Below are 12,590 nucleotides of genomic sequence, written 5' to 3' on the forward strand. Positions count from 1 at the left end.
AGATTCATCAGATAGGACAGAACACTGGGAGCTGACCCATGGACATGCCTGAATAAAAAACTACTTTCCTCTAGACAAGTGAGGAAAGTGAGTATAAGAGCTGTTTTTTCTCTAAGCAAGTGAGGAAAGTAAGTACAAAAACTGTTTTCCTCTAGGTAAAGTGGAAGGTTGAGTGCTGTAGTAATTTGTAGCTTATTTAGTGCTAACAAGAAGTTCTGAACAAGTGCTGAGCACGAATAAGTAAATTCAAGTGCTAAAACTAAGAATCTGTACCTGGATCTTGTGGTAGTTAGGCTACCTAGTGCTTACCATTCCCACTGATAAGCTAGAATGCTTCCCTCCAACACAGAAAGGCTTGGGGGCTCAGAAGCTTATAAACAGTCCTGGATGCAGCAAATCTGTGTCTGGACTAGAGAAGTTACAGGAAAGGTGGGAAATGAGTGCAAAAGCGGGCTTTTAAATCAGAAGGTTGAAAGAGATGGAAAAACTGCCCAAAAGGCCAATAAACTAGAATTTCTGGTCCAGAAACCACTCTTGTGGTAGATAGGCTACCTAGTGCTTACCACTCCCACTGATAAGCTGAAAGGCTTCCCTCCAACATAGAAAGGCTTGGGGGGCTCAGAAACTTACAAACGGTCCTGGATACAGCAAATTTGTTGCTTAAATACAAGGAAGAGTGCCGTTGGTCTGTCTCTTGACTTGTTATACAAGTTCTTCTCTCCCTGGACTGGCTTGGGAAACTGTAGTTTCAGTACCCTTCATCTTGTTTAGTCTTTGTTGAAAGTTGGTTATGTCGTTAATTACAAGGTCTAGATCAGATCTTAGAATGTGTGTGTCATCTGGATAGATTTTAAGAAATGCTGGAACTTAAATCCTGCATCTGTGCACTTTTTGGACAGTGTCACAGACTTGTTTGCTTTTGTCTAGTTTATGTAGAATAATTATTTTTCACAAATACTCTGCTGTTCCCAATCATGTTTCTTGCCTTTTTGACATGGTTTTGCCCTGAATCCATCTAGAATTTAACTGTAGTAGGTCTTTGTGTACCTTACTACTAGTTGTGTTGTCAGCATATATTCTGTGGGCACAGTCTAGTAAAATGTCGCTTTGTGACATTCCAGTCTAAAAGTTTGTTGCTACATGAATTTAATACAGTTATTTCCCTTTGATATTGCAGTAGCAGCCAGAAAATGTAAAATTTCCCCTCCTTGTTCTAGTCTCCAATTGTACCAGATTCTGGGCCACTTCTTCTTGAGCAACTTTCCTTCCACCATTTTGCCTTGATCAACACATCATATTTCTCCAGATTATTGTGTCATTAGATTGTGTCAAGAGCTTCTTCCATCAGATGCAGTTTTTTTGTTGTTTGATTTTGTATATTCCTCTAAGGAACTACTCATTTTAAAGATTTATGTATGCATTTGATGTCTTTATTTCCAGATGTCTGTTTTCATTCTGTACTGGTCTTGCCATGTAGTTAAATTCTTCCTAGATAGTTGATCTGAACTTAAATTGTTGCTGCCTTTATTCTCATTTTCTTTACACAGCATTTATCTGTTGGGCTTGGAAAACATTAAATGCTGACTCAGAACCAGATATGGGAAATAGCATATTTTAATAATTTTACCATTCCCATACATGGAAACAGATTCTCTGTACAAGAAAATTTAAAATGGCATTATTTTTCCATCTACGTGTGTTGTACTGTTCTAGTGATTCAAACAATGTACTCTCATTCAAGCATACATCATGTTCAGTGTGCGTGTCTGAAGGATATGTCCAATCATTTCCTGGTTTAATGCTAATGTCTTCTACATGTGACAGTATCAACAGACTCTTTTGTGCATGCAGTATCAGCTGGGAGTTCAATTTTTCAAGTTTTGCCAATTCTGCCCATCGTGATCTGACATCATCAAGTGATTCTTTGCTGCACCTAGCCAGCCCATTCCTTTTCCCTGTGGGTGAAGTTCAGGCTGGGGTAAGAATCCTCTGGCCTTTTATTTTTTCCAACTCAGGAAGCTTTATCAGCCCATTCATTTCCTTGGGAGGGCTGGTAATGGTGAATATCCCCTCCCCATCTAATCCTTCCTCTTGCATGGCCTACTTGATTCACAATGGCTGTTTGATGTGGGAGGAGTTGTGGGCTTCCCCCTCATCTTTCTTCCAGAGTGAGCAGTGTATGCATTGTGAGCACAAGCCAGTATAACCTCTCCAAGTGGTTATCTGCTGGTTCATAATCAGGTGTCACAGTGCAGCACCCCAGTGAAATGTTTAAATAGATTGATGATTATCAGTGTTGGGAATTCCTTTTTTTGTTGGGACAGACTCTTTCCTAGGTTGAACCTCTCTAGTGGTGCTGTGACCCATTCTACAGTTCCACTCCGAAAATCTTGCAGTCTGTGCCTCATCAATAGTCCTTAGGATCAGAGCAGAGATGATGGTCTCAAACAACCTGTACAAGTTCTCTGAGAAGTTGGATTCTCCCTACCCAATGCTGCTTGAAAGAGGCACACACAGACTCCCTTATGAAGTCCATCAGCTTGGACACCAACTTGGATGATTGAGAGAGTTTCCCCCTGCCCCCTCCCAAGAAAATGCTGCATTTAGCAAAATCCTAAACTTCACGAGAGAGGGAGAGGGTCCTGGTCCATGGGATCCCCTCACAGGAAGAGGATTTGGAATTTGAGGCTTATTGCTGTGCACCCTCTTCTTCTTGAATGGTCACTTTTGCCAACTGTTTAATAAATTTGGCCGCCGTTAAGACATGGCAGGGGCCCATTTCTTCCAAAGCTATCCCCAGAAAACCGAACAAAATTCTCTGTACCCCTAAAAATAGGTAGCTTTGACCCAGGAATCTTTGATTGTAGCAGCATAAGCCAAGCAAGGGCTGTCTGGTGAAGCAATAGCTGTCCATCTGCCTAACAAATAGCCATGGACAATGGATAAAATGGGAATGTGTGCTTATGCCTCAGGCAGCTTTGCCATGTGTGTGTTAAATTATGCTGCCATCGTGAAACACTTCCAGAGAAATTAAGCAGATCAGGCTTTAGTCTCATTGTGAAGACCACTTACACCTGAGTCACAAAAGACAATAGAGATTACAGTGGTGGCAATGCATGGGTACAGGAGTTGTCATAAGACTTCCTGCCTGACTCTGCCTTTACAGTTTTACAAATAAGTTAAAAACATCTTTAACAAATGCTTTGTGTGATGATTCCTCCTTGTTTGGTCCATCAGTGAAAGAGAAAAATTACTAATGCGTGAGCAGGAAGGTAAGACAGTTTCTGCCATAGAAGTCAGTTTTGAGACTCCTCGAAGATCCTACAACAGGAATTGGAAGAGGTTAAAATCCTTATGGTTCAGAAAATCTCAGTGCCAACCCTTTGACTCCACCTCAGACAGGGGAAGCTGAGGCAGAGGCGCTAACCCAGAAGTTGTGGAGGGCTGAATATCCAGAGACTTCGGAGGGCTGTTTTTGGGCAAAGAGAGCTAGCATCCCAAAGGACTTGCCTGACTGCTTCGGTTTGAAGGCAGTTGAACCTGTTTCTTTGTCCACTCCCCTTTAATAATGGCCATCACACAGGACTCTTGGGAGTGAGATAGAGAATTTAAGTTCCCCACAAAATGGCCAAGACTGCTGTTAATAGGTTCCCCAACAGAGTGTAGTTGTGGAAGATGGGCCCATCTCTTTTCCTTCTCAGAGAAGACCTGAAATTTGGAAAATGTATACAATACATGCATCAAAAGGAAGATTCTTTGTGACCCTATCCCATCACTGCATGTGTTCCATTTCATCCCATGGTCCTCTTGGATGGTCCCACCTCTGGCAGACATGTTAAAGGTTACTACCAAAATTTCATGGAAGAACTCAGACACTTGTGGCCGTGTATCAAAGATGGCCGACCTGGCTTTCCAGCTTCCAAGGTAATTTTCAGTGTTTGGTATGGTTAGTCTCTTAAAACAGGTGCCATGGTCTTTGCAGGAGTCCCACACAAGGCTGATATCCCTTAGAGCCCAGGGCTTCATCCACAAGACAAAAGGTGTCAAGGGCAAGGAGCAGATTTTAGAAGTGTTTGCGCTCATCCACTATGCTGTCATTACAGGTGCTGAACTGATTTTAGTTGAGATCCCTTTGAAAATATAACATTAACTCTGTGCTGTAGAGGAGTTACCAGATGAACCACAAAAAAAATAAATAAATAAGCACTCCGGTCACTTCCTCTTTAACACTTTAAATATGTATTCTTACATGTTTTATTTACAACTTGGCAGAAGGTGCCACTGGAGTAGCAGGATCTGGAATTGCTTTACAGTGGCCCTCCAGGCTTTAAGTCACTGACTTTGTAGAGTGCACAAAGGCAGCATTTTTGTATTCTGCTTTTCTGAATCTTACCAGTTTAGACAGGGTATCAGTTAACACCTCAAATGAATGAGGCAAGACAGTCAATTGTGTATTTGCACAATTTTGCTTATCACAGCTTACCTTTAGTGGTTTGCTGAGGAGACAGCACCACATATGGCTAAGGTGTGGCACACAGCAGCAGGAGAGTGTTAGAAGAAATGTCTCCTCAGTCCAAATCCCATTAAGGTCATGGACTCAGAAGTCTAGGCTCTCAATGATCTGTACTTAGGAGGCCACAGTCAACCTAGGGGAGGATAGTAGTCCTGGGACTTTGCCTGACTCTCCTGCCTCTTAAAATATCCACATAGAACTGTGATAGTTGCTTCTGTGTTACAGTCTGCTTTGCCTGTGGATCCTCTTTCCACTTAATTGGTTCATAGGCAAGTACTAGGCTAACTGCCCTTGCAGGCCATTTGAAGCCTAGCCAGTTTGCCTTTTTGTGCTTGAATTAATGTGTCCCATTTGGCTAGAAACTGGTCTTGCCCATCCCATGGTCTATAATTATATATTATTCCAATGAGAATAACTGGGATTATGCCATAGATAATTTGAGGGGACCCATGCATGGGATAAAGCATTTAGGACCTGCCTCTGTCCATTAGTAGTACAGGGGGCAGTCCTAGGATAAATTTTCTGTTACCTATCCATAGATCAAAATTGCTGTTTAATATGGACGGGGACGAACTTTGTTTTATGTGGATGGGAAGTCTGTTCCAGGGCAGCAGTGTCCTGTGCATGATGTATCTGTCTCTCCAAACTGTTCTGTTGATGTTGTAGAAGAGATTTTAGATCCCTAGACAGAGTATTTCTGATTCCATTTGACTTGCTAATGTGAAGTAAATCCATCAATATAGGGTTGAAAGATGCCTTGTATAACAGGCACAGGTCACCTGTTATCAGTCTGTATGATACCGAGCATAGTGACGGGGTTTTGAGTCAGTCAGTGTAGGATATTTGTTTGGGCCTTGTTTTCTTTCAGTAAGGAATCTCTGTGGGCGTCTAGTTTCATGTGACTGGACAGATACATGCTGAAGGAGGCATTATATTCAATAGTTTGTCTAATGAAGGCTGAGTAAAGGGGAGTAATGACATCCCTAGATCTAGACACAGTAGCGTTTGTTTAAAAGCTGTGCAATATCAAAGGATTTTCTTGTAACAGTGGACCCATGTTAGACAAAAGTTAGGTCATTGTCCACATATGTTCCCAAATCCTAACTGGGTCAACTTTTAGGGGTGTATTGTCAATGTGATATTTCCCTGGGGGGTTGATAATTCCCAAAGGATACAATAATGCAATTTTTTGGTAATTATGTTTAGTCCATGATTTTTGTCACCAGTTATTTATTTGGGACAAATTTTCCTGCAGGATGGCTGTCTTATGGGCATTCAAAGACTTCCATTCCCACAGTTCAACAATTTTTGAAAGGGATATTCATTCCACGCAACATCAGAGAACAATCCCATCCAGTTTAGTATTGGAATTGTAGCCTTGAGAAGCTAACTCTGTTTCTCCTTAAGCAAATTAGAGTGTCGGCACTGAATGATTAATTGTGTAGATTCTGTGGAAGAGCTTGCATGCCAAGTGCGTCTTTTGCTAGGTCTGGAACACAATCATAAATCTTGCTCAATCTGTCACAGTCTTTCTTTCCCAAAACCTTTAGGTTGAGGTTTTCCTCTCTCAAAACCTTTCTAGAGACTCAACATCTTAAACAGTTTGCTCAGCCCAAGTTGACAGAATCCGCATCCTCGGATGTCCCTCTTTTGACAAAGAAAAAGCTAGAGGCCCACAGTGGATCTGCAGTCCAACATATCTGACTCTGATGTTCCAGAACCAGTGGTACGCCAGGTTACCTCTCAGCTGCCAGCTACCAAGACCCTGTTGGAGGCCGATATGGCTCCTGAGACCTTGCAGACTGCTGATGCATCTGATGAACTGCGACTCGTCATGTCTGAGGGACCTTGTGGCATCCCTCGAGTTTTAGTTGTGGAAGATATCCCAGGCTGTCTAATAGAAGTCAGACCGGGTTCAGAACATCTTAGTCTCATCCAGATGGATGTCATGCCTAAAAAGAGAAAAACAGAATACTAGGCATATGGCCTGTCACTCAGCAGCTAGGGGAAAGAAGTGGATAGATTTCTCATGGGGGTTGTTCAAAGCTAGTATGTTTTTGAGATTCCCTCCTTTGGGTCTCCACAACCACTAGCTACTCCTCAAAAACCTCCCCTGGTTTCCTCCTTTTCTGAAGAACAATGCTACAATTCTGACCATTCTGTAGAGTAATCCTCAGCTGTATTCTTCAGGACAAATCTCTTTAGATGAAGAGGACCGTCTGTCACCAGATTCCCCTATTGAGGAAGCTTCCTTTGGGGAGCACTTACAGAACATGAAACATTTTGCTTGGCAATCCACTCAGATCTCTGATGTACAGAAGTTGTATTACAGTGTCTTGGAAATGGGTACCCCGCCCCTTCTCCAGTTCTGCTATCCTTTAGGCTTATGATCGTAAGAGGTTACTAGGCTATCGACCTTGAGGTAATTTCAAGCCTGGCCGTTTCATCCCAATGTAGTACCACAGGTACTCTTGTCAGTACTCTGGATTGTATTTAGTAATGACTGCCCATGTCTAGGAGGGTTGTGGGTGCTATCTCTGATATGAATTTACAGTGCCCCAATCCACTTGTCCAGGTTACTTTTTAACAGTGCCATAGAGGTGCTCTGCTTCTCATGAATTGGCAGCATTTTCCAAAAATGCGGCAGTTGCTGAGAGATAAATCTGTCCCTCCAGCATGTACTGTATAAGTTGTAGGCCATATTTAAATCCCTGGAACGGGATATGCAGCAAGTTCTTTAGGTTTGGGTCTGAGATTGCTCTGTAAGCCAGGTATAAGTCTCCCCAAAGAAGTCTATACGAGACTAAGTATAGTGACAGGGACTTTAGTCTGTCTGTGTAAGGCACATGCTGGAGTTCCATTATCATCTTTGTTAGAAACCTCTGAGGTATGTCCAGTTGCTGCATGTGCTTTGTGTGGTACATGCCAGAAGGGGCGTTGTACTCGATTATGGGCCAGATTAATGATGAGTATAGAGGGGTCATAACCTCCTTTGATAATCAAGTGTGCTACATAGAATGCTTTCCTTACTACAGTAAACACATAGTGGTCAGAGTTAAGGTTGCAGTCTACTTGTGATCCCAGATCCCTTACTACTTTGTAGGCACATAGGGTATTGTTGTTAATTTGTTAATGTGAAGGGAATGATGATGCATTTCTTTGCATTTAGTTTGAGACCATGACTAAAACAGTCCATTGGCCTGTGTAAGACCTTCCTGAAGTATACTGACATAATTTGAGGATTTGATAATTGCACCCAGTTCGCAGTCATCCACAAGCTTAGTCAGCTAAAGCCCTTTAGTTTGGGCTTGAACTTCTAAGAAGTATATACCAAATAGTAGGGGAACCAGCACTGACCCTTGTGGCACCCAGTAGTGGACAGGTCTGCTGGTTGATGTGGAGTCACCCACTTTAATAGTGTGTGACCAGATTGTGAGCCAGTTGGCAACCCATCTTACAGCAAAGGGGTTTACATTTAGTTTCCTAAGTTTATCTGTGATGCCCATGTGCGGGATTGTGTTGAAGGCGTTGGCCAAGTCAAGATATGCTGTGTGCACAGATTTGCCGTCGTCAGTGGCCCTGGTCACATTTTCAAAGAAATCCACTAGATTTAACTGGCAGGATCTCCCCTTGAAGCTGAATTGGGTTGGATCCAAGGTTTGGAGGTCATGTATGTCTTTACTTATGAGATCCAAGATGGATACATTCCATGGCCTTACAGATGAGGCTGGTCAGACTTATGGGTCTTTCCCCAGATCTGCTGTTAAACCGTCTTTGTGGAGGGGAATAATTGTTGCTGCTCTCTATTCCGCAGGAACATAGCCTATGGTTAGGCTGAGATTAAATAGGGTAATTAATGGTGATGCTAGTTCATGTCTTATTTTGTTTAGAAGACAGCCTGGGATGCTGTCTGATCCCATAGAAGCTTTATTTTTTGCCTTAGACAAGGTTTTAATGACCTGCTGTTCTGATATGTAGAGGGGGGGGGGGAGTTGGGGTAAAGGATTTGTGATAAGTTTGGATAGGATAAGGGAGTGAAATTTTCACCAAATCTGTCCGCTAGTAATTTTGCTGTCTCTCTGGGATCATTGTGTGAGATACCGTTAGACATTAGTTCGACACATGCTTGGGTCCTACCTTTTAGGCTGTGTACGTAGCTGTAAAAGGCCTTATGGTTATCCTTGGCTGTGACTGCTAAGTGTTTCTCAGTTACCCTTAGAGGATTTGACATGTTGTCTTTGCCTTTTGAGCCTGAAGAGTGTGCTTTTCCATTGTTGGGGCCACATCTTAGTTTTCCTAGACAACAACTTTTTGCGTCTGTTGCAAAGTCTGTTGATGCTGGATGTCCACCAGGGCAGCTTGTTTTTATTTGGCTCTGGCTTTGATTGTGTCTGGAAAAGTTGAGTCTATACACTTGTACAAATGATTGTACAGGGCTTTAGTGTAAGCTTTGGTGTAGTTGCCACTTCCAGCTTGGGGTGGGGCCTAGAATGCACTTGCATCTTCCCCTTGAGAGTATAGTTTGCCTTTGTGAAGTTTTGTAGTCTGACTTCAGCCTTTGTGAGTTCTGGTGTTAGTGGCAGTTCGAAGGCTACTGATTTATGGTCTGATTTAACTAATAAGGGTCCCACAGTTGCGGTGGTACATGTGTTTGTCATGTTAGGGAGGGCCAGATCTAGTAAGTTTGTTCCTCTTGTTGGGGTTTGAACAATTTGTTCCAGGGCACTTGAGTTAACAATGTCAAGGAACTTTTGCTATAGTGAGTTAGGGCTAGAGTAGGTTTCCCAGTTGATGGGTTAATTGAAATTCCCCATGACCAGAGTGTTTGGCAATATTTGGATTGACTCCAGTTTTGTCTAGTAGGCCTCATGCACATCATGATCCATGGAGGGGGATCTGTAACTAGCTATGACTTGAATGGGGGTCTTACCTACAGTAATCTGAACATGGACTAACTCTATGGAGTTGTCCTGTCTAACTAGCTGGGAGGTGAATTTATCTCTAATATAGTTAGAAACACCGCCTCTTTTGGTTCTCACAGTTTCATTCTGTGGTCTGTAAGTGTGGAAGGCATTGTAGCCTTGTAAGGCCAGGGTACTCTGTGAGGCCTTAAACCAGGTTTCTGTGACTGCACAGACGTCTACATCCTCCAGTGATAGGAGTGCTTCAAGGGTGTGCAGTTTTTGGTTTAAGCTCCGAGCGTATAGCAGCATAACCCTTATTTTGTTATGATTGGCAATTTTCACGTTGACAGTTTTGTTTGAGACCTTGCCTAAAAAAGGCACTATGGGGGAGGCAGGACCCTTTTCCAGCAGCTGAAAGCCTAGTGGTGCCAGGTGCAAGCCATCTCTGGTAAAGCAGCGAGGTGTTTCGACCATGTCATCCTAGGCTGACAGAAACTGGATCCCATTGGAATGTCACCAAAAACTAAGCCAATTTGTTGAAATCAATTTTTCTTTATACTGTGGCATCATTCTAGGTGAGGGTAATATGCTGCTGAAGGCTAGGGACATACCTGCCTGAGACGCATAATGTCTCTTCATACAGTCCAGCGAGGTACGTCCCAGATTGTTCACTCCAATATGAGCTATGACAGAGTCATAATGGTAGCTGTTGCCAAGAGACCTCTTGCATGCGTGATCTAATGAATCCTGGCACTGGACAAACAGCTGACCGTGACTTTCTCCTTATCTAACCTGGTGAGTGGGACATCCTTATGTCTCACTATGGAGTCTCCAGTGACAAGAAAATTTAGTTTGAGTGTTATGCCTTAAGGGCTTGGTAAGTTAAACACTGGTGTTGCTGTGTGTCCTGGGTGCTGTGGGAACTATGTTGGTTGTGTTTTGGAGGTTTCTGGTGTTTTGGTAAGTTTTTTGAGAGAACCTCAACATATGTGAATTTATGTGCTGGATGCTTACTGTGTGTATGAGTAGTGGTGGGTGAGTTGACAATCTCTTCATTTGTTACTGGTTCAAGTGCTAGTGAGTAAGTATTCAAGATTCTTGGTGTAGATTTCCAGGATGCCTTTCAGTCCACCTCTTCTGTATCTGATTACCAACCACCAGCTCCTAAAAGACTGGACAGGTTTTACAAAGTGCCTGATGACCTAAAGTACTTGTACAAGAATCCAGTGGTGGACACCTCTGCAATATCTCTCTTCAGATAAGCCCTCTAAGCTTCTGCCAAATGTACCTATGGACAAAGATTGTAGGGCTATGGATAGATGGGGAAAGAAGGTTTAGACCTTGCTTTTAGGGCAATTGACTACCAGACTTAAAAGACAAAGTACTTGATCTCTGTTCTACATTCCATAAACAAAGTTATGCAGGACTCTCCTATAGCAGAGTCAAAGCAACTAATGCAGCGCCTGCTGTTCCAGGCCACTCAGATAGCCAGACACAGTATTAAGTGCAGTTGTGATGCTGTAGATGCTTTTTCTAGAGCAGCTGCTACTGGATCTGTTATCTGCAGATATGTATGGCTTCGCAGTCTGCCAATCCCTGAGGATTTCAAATCAAAACTTTTAAACTCTTTCTTAGACAGACTTACTGCTTGGTCCTCAGGCTGCCATTCTGCTCAAAACTCTCCAAGACAAAGATAAGACTATGAAAGACTGCAGACAGATTATACTTTCCTCCCATCCTAGATACCATTGGAACTGTCCATCTAAATATTCCTCAGTCATTAGAAGGGATCCTCAGACATCTCGGAAACAAAGAAATTATCTGTAGGAAAAGGTACTCTGACAAACCCCATAAGGAACTTCCAGCTGTTACTAGCTTTGCAGCACGGGTCTATATTAGAACATCGATGTTTCAGAACATTGAATGTTCTAATATTGAACCCTATTCAGCAAATGCAGAAAATAGCAAAGCTGCAGAAAACCAAATTTTTTCCCAAGGAAAGAATTCTGTTGTCCGTTTATGTCACTTAGCTATTTTCAGCGCTGTGGTGGAACGTTACAGGTCAGGTTCAGGTAAGTGTGTGATTGTGTGGACGTGAGGGTTAGGGCGGGTTAGGTGATTTAGGGTTAGGGCGCGGGTCAGGTAAGTGTAAAATTGTGTGGATATGAGGTTAGAGCGGGGTAGGTGAGTTAGGGTTAGGGCGTGGGTGAGGTGAGTGTGCGATAGTGACGGACCTTAGGGTTAGGGTTTGGGTTAAGGTAAGTGGATAGTTAGTGGTGTATGTACAGTTTAGTGTAGGGTTAGATGTAAGATTTTAGGTGTATGTGTGTGGATTGCTGTTTGTTTGGTGTGCTTGTGTTGTGCGTATGTGTTTCGGAACAGCAAATTTTTTCCCTAGGAAGAAATTCTCTGTTCTGAATGTTCGATGTCAGCGTTCGCTGAATTGGGTTCGATATTAGAACATTCAAAGTTCTGACACTTCGATGTTCTAATATAGACCCTTGTCATCATTTCCATTACTCTTTACCAAAGACTATTACCCTCTCTGTGCAGGTAGGAAGCTTAGTACCACAAACAAGTGGATCATGTCCATCGTCAGGGATGGTTATGCTATATCCTAGGAAATTATTTCCTCTCTGAAAGGCATGTCACAACCTCCTTACAACCAAATGTCTCTTCTTGCCCTCATTATTCGAGACCTCTTGAGTCAAAGTGACATTGAGCAAGTCTCCAAGAACTTCATAGGAAAAGTATTTTACTCCATGGTTTTCTAGTGCCAAGGAAAGAAGGGCAGTGGAGACCCATCCTAAACCTCTCTCTTCTAAACACTTAAAGATACCATCTTTCAAAATGCTCTCTCTTCACACTCTTGCCATTCATTCTTCCCCAAGCTGTTAGTGTCACTAGATCTGGAAGAAGCCTAATTACACATACCCATTCATCCTTCTTGCAGGTGACTCCTCTGCTTTCTCACAGTTTCAGTTTAATGCTCTGCCTTTTGGTCTTTTCCACAGCTCCAAGGGTATTCACAAAGTGTCTTGCTCCAGTACTATCTTCCTGTTGCCCATCGGGGAATCCACTATTAACTAGAAAAAAATCCCAAATGGCCCCTACATATGACCTGGTTTCAAGGGCTGTGGACAGGATACAAAGAAAATGAATGCCTTTTTCCC

The 12,590-nt window shown here is 42.7% G+C and overlaps 1 protein-coding gene across 1 annotated transcript in view; it reads left to right on the forward strand.

Moving 5' to 3' along the window:
- Positions 1-12,590, forward strand: part of KMT2D (lysine methyltransferase 2D) — a 3,358,270-nt gene that overhangs the window by 3,087,176 nt on the left and 258,504 nt on the right. The gene's annotated exons all lie outside the window — the stretch shown is intronic.

This window comes from Protopterus annectens, chromosome 9.part0 (genome assembly GCF_019279795.1).
Source record: "Protopterus annectens isolate FY-2018-M chromosome 9.part0, PAN1.0, whole genome shotgun sequence".
NCBI lineage: Eukaryota > Metazoa > Chordata > Ceratodontiformes > Protopteridae > Protopterus > Protopterus annectens.